Source organism: Anabrus simplex, chromosome 2 (assembly GCF_040414725.1).
Source record: "Anabrus simplex isolate iqAnaSimp1 chromosome 2, ASM4041472v1, whole genome shotgun sequence".
In the NCBI taxonomy this organism is placed as follows: Eukaryota; Metazoa; Arthropoda; class Insecta; order Orthoptera; family Tettigoniidae; genus Anabrus; species Anabrus simplex.
Genome location: NC_090266.1, coordinates 988,532,336 through 988,550,516, shown reverse-complemented (window position 1 = coordinate 988,550,516; position 18,181 = coordinate 988,532,336).

The window sequence follows — 18,181 nt, the reverse complement described above, 5'->3', positions numbered from 1 at the left end:
AATAATTATCACCACCACAACCTCAGACAATGGAAGAAGTGTCGATGGAAAGTGCGTTAGTAATTAATTTGAAAACAAGAAATAATAACGAGTAAATGAAATAAGTCAATAGATACTCGTGAGAATGAAAGCACAACAGGAAATACTAAGGAAAATAGGTAATAACTATCACCAGTCTGGCATACAGGGTCATAATTACTTTTTGTTGAAACCAATTATCCAATTTTTAAAAAGGAAATAATCATCCCATGGTTATCGGAAGATTTTTCTGCGAAAGAAGGAATTAAATCGGCAAAAGGCAAAAAACAGAAACAAACCACACAAGAAAAACTACAAATGGATTCTAAAACCATGAACTGTTAAATGAAAAACAATTAAACGTGTGCATTCCAACTTCAAACACACAGTGGGAGGGAATAGTAAGAGGAATCGACTTACAATTGACGAATTAATAGGTAATGAAATATATAGAATTCGAATTCCCGTGTCCAGTCATAGAAATAAAACGAATGAATCGTAGAAAGACAATCGAAAGGATAACGGAATTCATACCAAAAGGTACAGTGAAGATCACGTTTGAAGCACGACAACTGCCTCAACACGCGTCTGGTTCTATGTAAATGCCAACGATAATGTCAATGAGTAAAAAAAACTCTCGTGCGAGAGAGCCTGGGTGTAGGAAATGTTCCCTTAATCACAACAACCGGGATTAGGACCAACACATGAAACTAGTCCCGCGACGTGGACAAAAGAAAAGGCAGGCAGAAAAGAAAGTTGGCATACTCCTAAAGCATCCGGAAGGTAAAGTAATGCAACAAAAACATAAGAAACTGTTCGTAAAATTTCAGTATATAATGGAACACATGAGACAAAATGCCCAATGGCTTCATTTCATCAAGACTCCACACGACGAAAATGTGAGTATGTTAAACAAGAAAAATGGGAATTTTTCAATGGATCTGTCGGAGTATGTAAAAACAAGAAATGCAAATTACTAGGTATCATTCAACAACTATGATTTTACATTTAAATGTGCATTCTACATGTATATCTAGTTTCTTTGCATCCCACCACATTTATGAAATACATTGGTCCCTCTCCCCCAAACTGGAATAATAAAGCGAGATGTGTGGTTTTGGGCTACAAGACAGCAGGAATCGTAAGCCCACCATAAATTCATTATGGGTAGCTGAAATGAACCCGTAAAACAAATAAAGATGCGAAGAACACTTACCTTACAACAGGAGGTGCACACACAGACCAGGAGCAGGTATTGTACACGCTGGAAACTAGGCGCTGCATGTCAATCCTCGCAGTAGCTCACATGGCAAGGACGCAGTGGGAGATGTAATAGTGGGCAGTGCTGGGAGGTTCCAGTCCAACGCAGTTTTGTAAACAGCCTGGGGTATGGTAAAGTTGCATACACTCTAGCGACCATGTGTATCATGTATGATATATTTCCTTCGCCACATATTGCTCAGAAACTATGCGTATTATAAATCGAACGCCTGTTGCATCATGAATTGTAAACTCTGTGCTACCTGCAAGTTATTTCTTCTTTGTTGCCGCTTTGGCGCTAGATCGCCTTAGAGCATCAAATCTTGTGTTTGTGAGCTGATGAAATGTGGACCGAGAAAGAAGAAGATTGTACAAATTATAATTTTCATACCATAAATATATCGCCTGAATAGCATGAGTTTTATACCGATACAGAAGCTTACCCACACGATCGTTTGCCGTAATTGGGATGAATGCACTTTGTACCATATTTGATGCATTGGATGCCTGCCGCTACAATATGTACGAATACCTTGATAGGTTATGTTTTGTTTATATATCCATTCGGCTCAAATTAATTGAGCCAGTTTGCCTAAAATGATTTATGGGGAGCAGAAGACAAGATCTAGGTGCAGAAACCAAGGCTGCAGTCCACTGAGTATTGTCCGATGCTCAAAATATCAGATATTCTTATGTTTCGCATCTGACCGTAATTGGTGTTATGATCGCCATAGCAGTTGCTTTGGCTTCAAAATGAAGGAGAATGTTTGTAAAAGTCATTTTTTTAAAATATATTCTTTTATCAGCTTCTGTGTTACTTATCTATTTTTAGAACGTTTATATTTAAATGTACATTCTACATTATATCTGAGTGTACACAACTGGTTTCAATAAACAGCATGATTATAGCACATAACAACGTATTTTGATGTCACTATTGAATGTAAGAATGTCCCCTTAGAAACCCAGCGAATCAAATATTGCACATGGTCTTGGATGGAAGGATGAGTTCGAATGTTTATTTTCTGTGCAATTCTGTCTTTCTTACATTGTAAACATTTATATGTGCAAGTATTGAATTTAATTATTTTTTACAATCTGCTCTTGCGTCTCTAGGGGATACTTAATAGCTTCCACAGACTGATTTGCTCATTTGGCCATGCAAAAGGCCATACATACCGTGGCATAGGATATCGAGCTGGACTGGACGAGGATAGGAATGTGATGGTCTGTGGCCAGGACACAAGCAACCAGTTAGCTGCATCGTACATATTCCGAGCTTTGTAGACCACATGTAGAACAAAGTGTGCCGCATTATAACGATAACAACATGCGATGGCAGATAGGTATGTATCTGCGCGAACTCCCCTACTTTGAGACAACTCACAACACAACACAAGGTTTATTCACTGCCTCGTGATGTAATCCAGAGATGAATATGTGGATTATGTTACTCATCTATGGAGAAGCTAGAAATAATGTATACCAGGCACAACACCTGTATCAAGAACGCTATCCGGATAAACAACAACCAAGAGGCATAACATTTCGGAGTGTGGAAAGATGGCTACGGGCTACTGCGTTCCTGGGAAAGACACGGCCTGTTCGAGATCATCCTGTGACGTTTGCTCACAATGAAGAAGCTGTCATGGACGCTATCCGGAATAACCCTCTCACTAGCACACAGACTATTGCACAGGAGACGAGCATCAGCCGGGCATCTGTTACGCGGATATTGCGTACCCAGCGGTTTCATCCGTACTATCTGCACTTACAGCAGGTCTATGGTCATCATTTCGAAGCCCGGGTGGCGTTCTGTCAATGGACCCTATAACATGTGGATACCGATCCTGCACTTTTAGCGACCATCTTATTTACGGACGAAGAACGGTTCCATAAAAATTGAACCGTTAATAGGCATAATATGCATTAATGGAGTGTGGATAATCCCCACTGGGTACGACAGGCAGCTTTTCAGGTGCAGTGGGGTGTGAACGTATGGTGTGACATCGTAGGCGATCATCTCCTTGTTCCCCATTTCTTTGAAGGACATCTGACGGGAGAACACTATCTGAGATTTTTCAAAGGTGACCTACCACCGTTCTTGAAACATGTTCCAATCCTTGACAGCTGCAGGATGTGGTTTCAACATAACGGAGCTCCACTGCACGCGAAGGTGTTTGTTCCATGCGACATATTCTGATAAATGGAGGGGAAGGCAAGGACTTGTCCTCTGGCTCGCCAAATCACCCGGTCTTACACCACTATTTTTGGGCCAACTAAAACAACCGGTGTATGCACCGGAGCTGGCCAATCCCCGTCACCTTAGACAGCTCATCACCGAGGCATGCCGATTCTTTACGCCGGAGACGTTGCAACCTGCCGGACGGTTCTTCATAATCGCACGCAGTTCTGTATCGACCACGGAGGTCGTCAATTCGAGCAGGTGCTGCGTTAAACGACGTAGGTAACTGAAAACCTGTCACATGTTACCTATCCTCTTCTAACCCACACCATATGCCACCACACTAACGGCCCTTTTCAGGGCCAAATAAAGAAAGAAATCTGTGGAAACTATCAGTATGCAACATTGCCACATCCAAGACAACTGGCTATAAAAATATATAATGCGTGGAATTCGAACCTCTTCACCTTTCAGCACTGTTCACTTTCACAATTCCGATCGCGCCCCTGTCAAGTGAGCTATTGCGAGGCTTGACATGCAGCAGGTAATTCCTAGCCTATACAATACCTGTTCCTGGTCTGTGTGTTCAACTCCTGTTTTAAGATACATGTTCTTAGTATCTGTGCTTGTTTTACTCTGGGCACTCACAATGAATTAGTAGCGCCGCTCACGATTCCTGCTATTTTCTAGCCCGTAACCACACATTTGGTTATATTACACCGGTTTAGGGAGAACGAGCGATGTATTTCAGTGTATTTCAGAATTATAGTAAACGCGGCAAGTTGCATAAAACTAGGTCACAATGCGCGGGTGAACTACCCGGTATATCAAGTAATGAGGGGTTTAGTTTAAACTGACCAACAAGTCCGACTCCGTTGCTAAATGGGAGCCGGGTTTGATTCCCAGGCGGGTTGGGGATTTCAACCTTCATTGGATAATTACTCTGGCTAGGGAGATGGGTGTGTGAGTGCCTCTTGAACATTAGAGTATTATATCATCTTTTCGGAGACCACACGCTGCAATTATTATTATTATTATTATTATTATTATTATTATTGTTGTTGTTGTTGTTGTTGTTGTACCGGGCGGCACACCTCCACGCCGCTAATTCAAATATTGCGCCAATTGAAACTCCTCTACAGGAGAAAACCTGAACTTTAAAAAACTGTATTAACTCAACAGTTTCTCCGAAGATGGCTCTGTGTGAATTTTGATGTGTTTTTGTTTGTAATTGATCAAGAAGTGTGGACGTTCTCTACCAGATGTCTACTAAAAACTATGATTACGCACTCTGGTGAGAAGGAATGAACTTTCTTGAAGAAATTTTGTATTCAAAAGTTGTTGTCTTTACTAAATTTTGTTCTTTTATTTTTTGGGTTGGCAATATTAATCCTTCTTTCCGCCAGTTTTGAACTTAGCCAATCCCAAATTTCTTTAATTAATTTTCAGCCAATCATGTATGTCTTCTTCGATATAGATATGTAGCTCTAAGCTATCCAATAAAGTTTGGGGGGGGGGGGTTGTCTTCTCATTCCTGAAAGGTCTCGAATTTTCCACGAGGGTATAAAAACTGCTGATTTTCTTGTCTCGGGGCTACTAGTATAACATCTAACTCAGTGTGTGGATATGTATTGCTAGCTCAGCAGTTTAACTCTCGGGGAGGGTTCGAAACCTTTAATATGTAACCTACCACCTTTAAATATAAATTCCTCTTCTGTCTATGTAGTTGTGAACGTCACTTCTGAGCTTGATTTTATCGGTTTCTCCATATACCTTCAGAAGTGCACTATAAATACATGTGTTCATAATAACCATAACATACAGCTCAACAGAAAACGGCATGAAATAGGAAATCATAGAATAATTTTTTAAAGTACGTAATGCCATTTTCTACAGAAGTAAAACTGAACCAACCAACAAGGGACAGAATGCGCACCGACGATATTTCTTTTTCGCAGATATCTATTTCTCAAATACGTTTATGTGGAAACACAGTCCAATAGGATTTTGTCACAGTGTCACAGAAGCTGAGTAATCCTGCTGTATGCACCCTGTCTAATCCCTGCGCCAAATATAGTAGTGAAGAGCTGTAAAATAAGATGGAAACGTGAAAGTAAGTGTCAGTGTGGAATCTAACTAGCGAGTATGTTTACATAGGGTAACTTCACAAGCCGCTAGAACTTGCAGCTCGTTTATGAAATATGCAACACCGTGAAGTAAACGTGTGCTTGAAATGAACTTTATAATACAGATGATGTGCATGACAATACACAAATGATTAAGTTTATAGTTCTATTCATGACCTTTGAACATGAGTATTCAGAATTTTATGCAGCCTCCACGCACTGCAAACTGAGCCTCTATACGTCATGGCATGGAATCAAAGAGGTTCTGGATATGTTACTGGGGAATCTGCCTCCGCGTAGTTTGTATGAGAGTTCAAAATTCAACGACACTGGTGGCTGGAAGATCGTGGCGAACAAGATATCAATCAGACATATCCCAGACATGTTCGATAGGCGAAATGTCAAGCAAACGTGCAGCCCAGAGAAGGAATGGTACCCGTCGTTTTTCGAAGAAGGCTTGCACATTCCTCGACGAATGTGGTCGGGCATTACCCTGCTGGAATGTAGCATGTGAAGTTTCCTGAAGGAGGCGGGGGATACTTCGGGCTCTGAAACCTCCCTCATGTACCGGTTTTTGTTCAGATTGCCCTCAATACGTAGGAGGCGAGCTCGATTGCTGTACCCAAGGCGCCCCAAACCATGGCACTTGGTGTTTATCCACTATGCCACTCAATAATGCCGACTGCGAGATTGCGCTCACCACGGTAGCGTTGAATACGTATGCGGACATCCCTGTAGGACAGGTTAAAGCGGGATTCGTCTAGAAACACTACATTTTGCCACTCAGCGCGTCAGTGATGGCGTTCACGTGCCCATTGCAGTCCGAGATTTTTGTGGTGTTTGGACAATGGATGGCGACCCAATGGCATTTGTGCAACCAGTCCAATCCACAGCAAATATAGTCGAACCGTCGATGCAGACCGGTTCACACCGGTAGCAATACTCTAGTGTCGAGCCAACGCTGTTGACGGAGCTGTACGGTCCATTATGGCCATGCGGACAAAATGGCGGTCATCTCATGCTGTAGTCATTTTGTGAGGGCCAGTACCCATTCGTCGCTGCCTACGACTCTTTTCTATCCACTGCTTCCGCACACGCATCACTGTCGTAGCAGCATGCCCTGTATGAGCCGAAATGCCGCGGAATGACAAACCCGCTTCCCGGAGACCGATCATTCTGACCCGTTTGAATTCACTCACATGCTGATATTGCGCAATTTACGTCGACGCACTCGTAAACTAACCCCGTGAAAACGAGCCTATATCGACCTTCTCCAGGACGGAAAGGGGAAAATGAAGCTTGTAGTTCTACGTGTGAACACACCCATGGGGGTCAAGTTTTACATGGACTGCTGATACGTGGCATTTTATTTCAAAAATTCCACAAGCATTGCTGACAAGAAGGGAAGGAGTCCTACAGCGGTGACAGAGGTGCTTGAAGAATATGGTCCTTTAAGCCTTCCATCACCTATTTGTCACATCTGCATTGATCGAGATTTGAGCACTGCGATTTAAAGTTAGAATGTCCTCGATCTCTTTTAACGAAACAATGCCTGGCACGTAAGACACAGACCTCAGTGCCCACCATATTTTATACCTGCTCTTAATGTTGTATTAATATACCACAAGCTTATGTAGAACACAAACAACCAGGGCGTAATTTTCTATTTTGTAAATCTCACATGTATCGATTGAATTCCAAATACGGCCGTCGTAGTCTGATTTTTTTAAGAAAATTCACATCGTTATGCCCAACTGAGGAGCACACTTGAACATATTTAGCTGATGATTTTGCTTCCTTCTCTTCCCAAAATCTCTTCATCCTCTCACTGGCATTCTTCTTCTTATGTTCTTCTGTCCAGGTCTTATTAGTTCTAGTTTTTCGCTCCACGAAACAATGATTATTAATCAGTGTTCTGAAAGCAGATTGGTTCTTCACAGTTTCCTGGTTGATGTTGATTTCTTGAAGATCTCATTCTATTTCATTTAGCAAGTTGTTCTTGACTTTCAGTGTGAGGGCAAGATTTAGAATTCTTTTGGTCAGTCTATCATTGTTCATTCTAAGAATGTGACCATAGAAATTCAACCTACTTTTCCTGGTAGTGTCTGATATTTTTTTCAGTATGGCAATACATTTCATGAGATTTCCTTTTCATCCATACTCCCTCTGTGCAGACTGGGCCGAAAATTTTCCGTAAAATTTTTATTTCTTACTTTTTTATACCTTTTATGAGTGATCTACCGCCAATGATTAAGGTTTTCGATGCGTATTTTATTGCTGTATTATAATGTCTTAGTTTTGTTTTCCAAGATAATGATTTTTTGTTATATGTGTTCCAAGTGATTCGATATGCTTTCTGCAATTTAGTAATTCTCTCCTTATTTGCTTCACAATTTAATCCAGAAAGTTAAATGATTTCTCCAAGGTATTTGAATTTATTTACTTGGGAAATTTGTCCAAATTTAGTCATCATAGCTTGCTCATCTAGAAACCGAGAGACTCCTTCCATGTACTGGGTGTTTTCGTATGATATTTGAAGTTCTGTTTTGGGTGCAATTTCCTGTAGGTTTTCGAGGGAGTGGATTGCGTTTTGCCTATTATTAGAAAGAATTGCCAGGTCGTCTGCAAAAGCTAGACATTCTGCTTTTCAGTTGTCTACCAAGATTTATTCCTTTAAATTCTTTTTTCCAGGTTCTGATTATTTTTTCTAGAACAAGATTGAACAAGAGAGGTGACAGTCCATCCCCTTGTCGAACCCTGCGTTTGCATCAAAAGGATCAGATATTTCTCCTAAGAATTTAACTTTGGAAGTTGTGTCAGTTAATATTTGTCTGATAAATTATCTTGTTTTTCTGTCTACTTTAAATTCTTCGAGACTTTGAAAAGTGTTTTGTCGGTCTATGGAGTCCTATGCTTTTCTGAAGTCTACGAGGGTGATCACTGTTTGTCTACTTTTGTGCATTTGTAAGATAGTTTTGAGATTGAGTATCGTGATCTGCCATTTCTGAAGCCTGCCTGGTATTCTCCAATGAGGCGATCTGTTTGTCTTTCAAGTCTTCTCAGTAGAAATTTGGATAAAATTGTGTAGGTAACTGATACCAAGGAGATACCTCTATAGTTGTTGATGTCAGTTTTATCACCTTTTTTGTGCAGTGGGTGAATTAGTGCACATATCCAGTCCTCAGGGATCTTTAACCTGATCCAGATATCGCTGAGAATAGCACGAAGTTTCGAGGCAAGACTTTCGCCACCAATTTTCCACATTTCGGCAATTATACCGTCCTCACCTGAAGCTTTGTATTTTCAAGTTCACTGATAATTTGTTTGATTTCTTCTAATGTAGGTGGTTATGAATCTGGATTTGGTATGGGTTTTTCAAAGGTGAGTTGGTCTCCAGGAGATTCACGCTTTAAAAAAATTTGAAAATGTTTTGCTAACAGTTTGGAATTTTCCTGGTTATCTGTTTCTAAGAGTTCCATCCGGACTTTTGAAACAAAGGCTAGGTGCCTGAGAATTCGATATTTCTTCTCTGAAAGTTCTGTAAAAGTTTCGTGTGTTATTTTTTGTGAATTCCAGTTTAAGTTTTACGCAAGCTTGGCGATATATGACGTACATCATCAAACGGGCTGCTCGAACTCGACATTTTGAAGTACCACCGGAATGGATCGTCCGCCCCACCTTTGAGACAACTTCGGCTCATTTTACATCTGTGCTCGTGTTAGTGATTGCAGTGTACATGCATACAGTGTTAAAAACCCATGGAACATGGAACTCTCGACACCATAGTTTATGTCCAGATATTCAAGATTCAAGTTTTATCGTCACCAAAAGCTAAATATGTTGGGGAATATAGTCCGTTATTGTACTCAATAATAGAAGACTTCTATATTGAAAACAATATGAATAATTAAGAAACATATGTGTTCTTTTAATCTATCTTTTGCACTTCTCCGAAACTTATGTTACCGTTCTGGCTCGGTAAAGCCAAAAAGAGTGTGTTGCTATTTGCATTTATTTTTATTTTTACTATTTGTGTATATTTTATTTTCATTATTTTCATCCTAACTGTTAAATAGTAGTGCTTCCTAACAAAATTTCAATAGTGCCAAGTTATCAAGGCAAAAATAGAACTTTTAATTTTTCAATATATTTGCTAATTTTGTAATATCATATATGTTACTATTGGTGTTGTATTCTGTATGTGTACCAATGGTACCAACAGTGTTGAAGGATTAGGCACAAAAACTATTCATTGTTTTTACCCAAGACCAGGTCAATTATTGTCATAGCAATGAAGAAAGTTCAAGAACTGACAAGAACCAACACGGTAGTGGGAGTGGAAATGACTTATTGTAGACTAGGAGATATGAACTATGTAAACCTACCAACTGTAAAACTTGTAAGCATATATTTTTATCAAAAAAAGTTATAAAAAGAAATTATGCCAATCTTCTGTGATTATATTTGCGTTTCTCAAACCTGATGATTTTTGAGGGGGTTTGTCTGGATCTTAATGAATTCCTGTCATGTTTTACCAGTTTTATGGTTATTCCAATATTTATTATTATTATTATTATTATTATTATTATTATTATTATTATTATTATTATTATTATTATTATTATTATTATTATTATTATTCATCTGTTTACCCTCCAGGTTCGGCTTTTCCCTCGGACTCAGCGAGGGATCCCACCTCTACCGCCGCAAGGGCAGTGTCCTGGAGCTTTAGACTCTTGGTCGTGGGATACAACTGGGGAGAATGACCAGTACCTCGCCCAGGCGGCCTCACCTGCTATGCTGAACAGGGGCCTTGTGGAGGGATGGGAAGATTGGAAGGGATAGGCAAGGAAGAGGGAAGGAAGCGGCCGTGGCCTTAAGTTAGGTACCATCCCGGCATTCGCCTTGAGGAGAAGTGGGAAACCACGGAAAACCACTTCCAGGATGGCTGAGGTGGGAATCGAACCCACCTCTACTCAGTTGACCTCCCGAGGCTGAGTGGACCCCGTTCCAGCCCTCGTACCACTTTTCAAATTTCGTGGCAGAGCCGGGAATCGAACCCGGACCTCCGGGGGTGGCAGCTAATCACGCTAACCACTACACCACAGAGGCGGACATTATTATTATTATTATTATTATTATTATTATTATTATTATTATTATTATTATTATTATTATTATTATTATTATTATTATTATCTTAATGTCCCTTCAATTGCTTTAGAATTTTAGGGACACGAGGTTCCCGAAATGTTGTCCCACAGTTCTTTAATATGCCGGAAGCCAAAGACTCAGAGTTGTCTCATGTCAACACCTGAAATTCCGACGGGGATCGAACCTTCTACCCTTGGAAACTGTGCCACCGAGGTAAGTGGGTAAGAATAAAGGGATGGAGCCTCTGAACTATAACCCTCAAATGTGTATAATATTTATCTCTTCCCACACCCCGGTGGGGTCGCGGATGTGGACTTAGACCAGTTTTATGGCTGGATGCCCATCCTTACGTAGAGGGATGTTTTACCTATTGCGTGCTTCTGTGGTGACTGGTAACGTGTTGTGTGTACTGAGATAAATCCAAACACCACGTCCCCGAATGAGATAAATTAACCAGACATGACTAAAATTCCCGATCCGATCAGGAATCGAACCCAAGAACCTCTGAACCAAAATTCGTGACGCTGTCCATTCAGCCGAGGAGTTCATATTAAAATTTAAAAGCAATTAGCACAATTCAATTCAGTTGTTCGTGGTTTTGGTGCTGGCAGTAACGAAACAGTACAGATGAGTTAGAAAATTAGATTCCGGTGTCTAGTGTATCTCCTTCTTTCTTGGTTTTTCCTCAATTAATTGGTTTCGGCACTACATATGGATTAAGCCCAGTTTTACGGACAGGTGCCCTTCTCGGCGTCAAAACCCGTTTTGAAATTACCCACAGAAAAAGCACATGGTTGGCCTACAGGTCGCTGCTTATGGAACATTGTGGTAGAAGTCCCATGTACAAAGTGAAGTGAGGACTGTCACTGTGACGTGTATTTCACATCTCCGTACAGGCTGCCACCATCCAGGGTGTTTAACACGTAGGTCATGTGGCTATCCAGCAGTGGAATCTTTATGGCTTCCTGACGTGGAATCGAATCCACGTCTTTCCGGGCGAACCGAGCACGCCTTTACTGATTCAGAATAGCAAAAACTAGTGCTGCCATCTACTGTAGGATCACCAAAAGTAACGTTTTAACTTGCGATATGATAATGAACTTTCCAACAGGTTCAGGTATCTAGTGTATCTCTTTTTCTTGGCTTTTTTTCTTAATTACTTGGTATCGGCACTACATGTGGATTAAATCCAGTTTTACGGCTGCGTGCCCTTCCTGACGACAACCCTATGTGGAAGGCTGTATTCACTAATACGTGTTTCTGTGGTGGTTGACAGTGTGGTGTGTTGTAAATAAAGAGGAATGCATTAATGCGAACGAACACAAACCCCAAATCCCCGAGACAGACAAATTAACCAGAGGCAAAACGAAATCCAACTCTCGATCGGGGATCAAACCCAGGATCCTGCGATCCAAAGGCCATTGCAATGTATCATTTAACCAAGGAGCCCGACAGATTCATGTTCCCCGGGCAAAGCGCACATCGTACTAGACCTTAACCCAGTCTTAAATTGATAGCAGAACTGTGTCCAGCTGTCTATTAACCTTACAACTAGACCAGGATCGTATCGTCCTAATACATCGCTAATTAGGTAAGACGTCAAACTTGTAAAACAAGGAAACGGGAAGACAGAAACCAAGGAAGTGTGACCATACATGTGCTGAAGTAGTTGTGACGCCACATTAACAAGAATCTCATGGTCATGGTGTATCCGATTCTTAGTAAATTATACTCTGGTGTTGGGCCTACGTCCTCTTGCTAAAGGTGATGGAGTAAACTCGTTTTCCAGATAAGAAATACACTTCCAATACCTTAAAATCAATACCTTAAAATATCATTGATAGCATTTTCTTTTCAGAATAATTCCTCTCAAGAGTATTCCAATGTAATTTGGCTTACAATCCCGTACTCATACCACTGTGAATGGAACCGTATATTGAGCAAACTTCTGTCCCTTAAGAAATATCGTTAAGTGACGAGAAGCTGCAATTAGCGTCCACGGATGTTATCGCTTGATGGGAATGACCTCAGTGAACCAGTGATAGCGTGCCTGATACTGAGTCTATAATTCTACATTGCTAAAAGAACCGCCGCACGGCTATGTAGGGCCAACTGCGGGAGGGAGGAAAAAACGAGCATCCATCTTTGTGATACAGATGGCCTCAGGTCCGTGGCTTCTCACTTCACGCAGGAGGATCCGATCATCCAGCGAAATCGGGACATTTCGGAAGACCTCGGGAAATGAATAAGAAATTCGGGCTAATAACCCCTACTGTGAGAAATTTCGGCACTGTCATTAGCGAGGAAGTAATTAAGAATTTTTGGAAACATTTGATGAAGCTAACTTCACAGGGGGAAACATATTTAATATGCCCAGAGGAAAGTTAGCAGGCCTGTCGGCAGAGTGAATTTACACGTGTCAAGGACATACAGTCAAACTATATGGGAATCATCGTATGCGGAATTAATTAATGAATTAGTTACGCTCGTGAAAGAAGCAGGAGAAATCAGCGAACAACACCATTATGATTGGAAAAATAGGCGGAATGTCTGGGGTGAGTCTCAAAGAAAGCGGTCCAGCGCTTATCAGATGGAACGATAGGACAATGAGAGATAATGCGTGGTATCGCGTCCCTTGGGTGCGTATAAATACCCATTCCAAAATCGGGAGTGAGCAGTGTGCGATTTTCAGTCCGAGGTGACTAGTCGACATCAACTAGTCAAATTATGCAAGTTAAAGTGTTAGAAGCTAGACTTGGAAATCTCACAAGCCAGTTGGCTTGAGAGATGAGAAATTTGTTAAGTATCGATAAAGAATAGAGGCAACTTTGACATTAAAACATTTTTTTAAATTTACGACAATTCATCCTGTTAGGAGAGAAGATTGTATTGGCTAGTTATAGGATTTATGAACTTCTGCGTGGAAGACAGAAAAGTCCAAGAGATCTGTCTGAAATTATTATTAATACGGTTATTTTGACAATCTATAAGGGACAACAATTCATTTGTTGTGAGAGATAGCATCATTGTCCCACGGTCATTCACGTTTGGTGAACACCTGGTCTAGAAGGGTAGGAGCTTTCCACGATCACATTAGTTTACTGGTCAAGACGGAACGGCAAGATCCATTTTGTGTTATGCGTATAATAAAATTTGTTATTACGTTAGTTCAGGCTCAAGAAAAGTAATTTGTATTTCATCAAGACACGTGTAGAGTCAGTGTAATTGATAAGATGCAACGAAAAATGTCGCCATATTATTCAACACAATTACAGGTCTGTCTAATATAAGTAGTATGTCTTGCTAGTTAGAAATGTTTGTCCCTTCAAATTACTTAGTAAATCATGACATCGGGTTATATATGTGGCGTGTGTAGAATTAAGTGTGTTGCAATGACGAAAATGTGTCAAGTCTGTATTCCAGGAAACACTGTAGGTGCAAATATCTGTTATTTATGCCGCGAGGTGTTAAACTGTATTAGCATGTTTTGATGTGAAGTTAAAAATTACAATGAAAATCAGTAAAATCCGTTCGTCCCGGTAAATTATTATTATTATTATTATTATTATTATTATTATTATTATTATTATTATTATTATTATTATTATTATTATTGCGGGAATTCTGTGAAACACAGAGGTGAAAGAAGGTGCGGGCATAAATTGGTGGATAGAGGAAAGATTAAAAAGCAATTTAAAACTTTAAATTTCGGATTATATTTATTTCTTAATTTTTTCATTTCTTTTCAAACTTTACACTTTTCTAAGCAAATAACAAAGTCAGGTACAAGGTCTAGCTCGTGAGCTTGAGTAACAATATTAGAAAAATCTCGAATAGTCAGATAACAACCATTTAACAACTTGAGCTTGAAGCTCCTTAGTTAACAACCCACACTCACGGAGACGGAGATCCCAATTTTTACCTCAGTAGAAAGAGCGTCTTTGCTCTACACAGTTACTTCCTATGAGGCTATCCTCCAAAATTACAAGTTCCAGGCCTATTAAGGCACCTACCTACATTTAACAAAACCACACAAAACCACTGTCTTAATCGCTCAACAGTCTGATTTACCTAGACACAAAATAAAAGGTAGAAGTTAACTTTAACAGGGGTGACAAGTGCCCATTCCACGTGGCCTTGTTTAAAAAGAAGCTAAAAATTAAAATGTTAGGAGGCGAACTCTTGCACTCCTTTGGAATTCACCAGGACATCATTAAAACCCTATGTGGACTTGTGGCCTGAAGTTACAAAGTCTATGGAGGTAACTAGATGGAGAGAAAGTTTACAAAATTAAGAGACAGACTTTAAGGATTAAAAAATCATAGTCATCTCAGTATCAAGTTGAGAGGGAATACAAGAGTGTACCTCATTCTTTATTCCCAAAGTTCGGTTAAGTTCCTTATACTTGTTTGAGAATTTACATTGAGAAAAGTCACATTGCTATATAAATTTGAAACCTTCCCCTCGAGCTAGCTTTCAAAGACTATTACTGGTTAAACAGAGTCTGCCATTACCTTGAGCTGGTGGACCTCCCGAAGATTGACGAGGCAGCCCTTCCCCATGCCTCCTTTACGAACAAATTCTAAACCTCTTGACTGGAGCGATCACAAAGACAACATGGCCTGAACGGTCCCAGCTTTTATAGCGGAGAGAAAGGTTCCGGATTTCTCTGGGTCGAAACCCTGACACACACCCAATTTTCATTGGACATTCAAATAAATATAAAGTATCAAAAATATAAATTCAAAATTAATTGTTCATCCTCGCCCCAGAGGGCGCACCTAAGTTGACAGTAGAGACATCTGTCAAAAAAGGTTCGAACTTCTTCCAATAGCAGTTTCAAGGTTTACATTATAGATGGCCTTCTAAAAAGCGCTTATTTTAAATGCACGGGGCGGGTGTCAATTATTATCATTAATATTATTATTATAAAGTAAAGATAACAATTATGGGTGATAAAGTCAAATAATAACAGTGATAATAATATTCACGTTAGAAGTAAATTGAAATAATAACAGTAAAGCATTCAGTAGTTAGGTAAGCGAGAATTACAGCTTATATAGAAATCCAGTGAAGAAAGATAATTTTTGGCACTTGGAAATTTCATTTTGTGACACCGTGTATTTGTAATACAGAATCACGGCATGCTATTTTGCTCCTGAGGTCTGAAAAATGTCGAGAAGCCACTTTGAGATCATTATGATGTCGTTTGGTCATGGGAGAGCTTGTGTTTAAAATCTGATCAAGTAAGAAGAAATGGATTGTGATGATGAATGAAATATTATGAGAATAATTAGGAAGAAATGTAGAGGCAGAGTAAGCCCTGTATTTTATGAGTGAAAGTTTTAAGCAGGACGCCGTAGAGAAAAGGCCCTGTAGTTTGATGGAGAAGAATTTTTGTAAGAGGGTGTTATATGTAGATGCGTAATATTTCCGAGACAGGCTGTATAAGAGAAGCGACATCCTGTAGTGATCCAAAGCGATTGAAAAATGTAAGGGTTGTCAATTCCAAGTGAGTGCGTTGTAACGCATTGTGTTCTTCCATGATTATTATTTTGCGTAAGACTGCAGATGTCAGTTAAGTCAAGTTGACGATTCTATTTAATACCAGCGAACTGGATTGTGTTATCAGGCGAGTGAGAGAATGGGAGTTTAGCCTGCGTATGTTGATGACAGTTTACAATGTTTGGAGTGTTGACATTGTAACTGTTCCCTCTCGTCATAATACTTGGGGAGATGAAAGTTATTATCTTGGGACACATGAATAACAAATAAACTATTTGTGGCTTGCCCGCAAATTACCACGCAAATAGAAACAATTAACATTCCATGGTTCCCCATTTCTCTATGTAATATTTGGGCGCCATGGTTACAGTTTTAAATAAAACTGTTAACCAAAATTTATATTTACTAGCATAGAGACTTATACTTAGATCACAGGGGTAGGATTTTAAATAATTAACCATTAAGTATCGCTTAAGAAAGAAAATTAACGCAATATAAAATACAAATGAATTTATTATACAAAAATGAGATGAATCGGAAAAGTTTCCTTAAAGCGTGGAGGGATTTAGAATTTACTGAATTTACTAACTGTTTGCTTTATCTAATTGAAGCTCACCAATTGCAGCTTCCGTTGAAGTCATCTGGTTTCCGTGGTTACTCGTTCTCTCCTTCTCGATGTAGAATTTGCTCCATGGACATGCTTCCTTCCTTTTCTGGTATGGTACGGGCTATCTGGACTAGCACTCCCTGCTTGCCTAGTCTTTAAATTAGACATTGGCCCTATACTTGTAAAAACTGATCACCGTTGATCGTATGAGGAGAAAATTCAGAGATATTAATTTTTCCATATTAGTAGAAATCTCAATCCAACTGAGCTATACTATTTATACGGTACAGACTTGTACCAAAATTCCATAGACTTGAACTAAACATAGTTCTTCGTCCAGAAGATTTACTGAAAATAACACAAGCCGTAAGCTTGTTTCGTTTCACGTAGATCCGATAACATAACCGCACCTAAGTACTGTATCGAAGCGATAATACATTGTACAAAAATAACTATGTCGCGGAGCGACCACACACTGTTCCAAAAATCGAAGTAGATGTTCACAGTAGAAGTAGTAGTGATGGAGTTCACGTAGTTAGGTTGTAAGGTCGTGAGGTTGTAAGGTCCCGTTCTCGTGTTGAGAATCAGTATATATCCGGGCTCACCCCCACTCTTGGTAACAGTTCAATCTCAAAACTCATATACAGCGAAGTATCTGATTCGATAGATCGAAGCATCAACTCCCCTTCTCTTCTTCCTCGACAAGTCCAGAAGGCGTGGCGATGATATAGCTGACCAGCTTGCAAGCCTCGCGCACGGGTCGCTGTTTACTAGCCTTGGTCATAAAATAAACCCATGACTCACGCAAAATCCCAAGCTTCAAGAATAACCCTCCGTATACACAAATATGAGATGAAATGAAAACAACTATGTCTCAACATATTGACCGAATTTACAACATAATGAATTCTTATCCTACATAATATAATACTTTAAATAATAAAACGATGTTATTATATATACAATGTGATTCCAAAAAGCCTTGATTACAAATGATTGACGTTGAATAAATATGTTATTACAAATAATTGCCGATGGCGGATAAACTTGATATCAAATGATATCGCGTAAAATGATATTATATTAAATTAGTAGGGCTGGAGAAGCCTGGACGGTTACATACGCCCTCCTGTTATTTACAGATATAACATATATGAAAATAACACACTACACCAAAACGGCTGATATATACATCATTACATCTGACAAACATTTAATAAAAAAAACATACATAACCAAATCTTGTATCTCACTGTAGAGTGTCTGTTTCAACGATACCAGATAACATTAGTAATAAATCCTGCCAATTTTCTTGCGAAAGTTTGT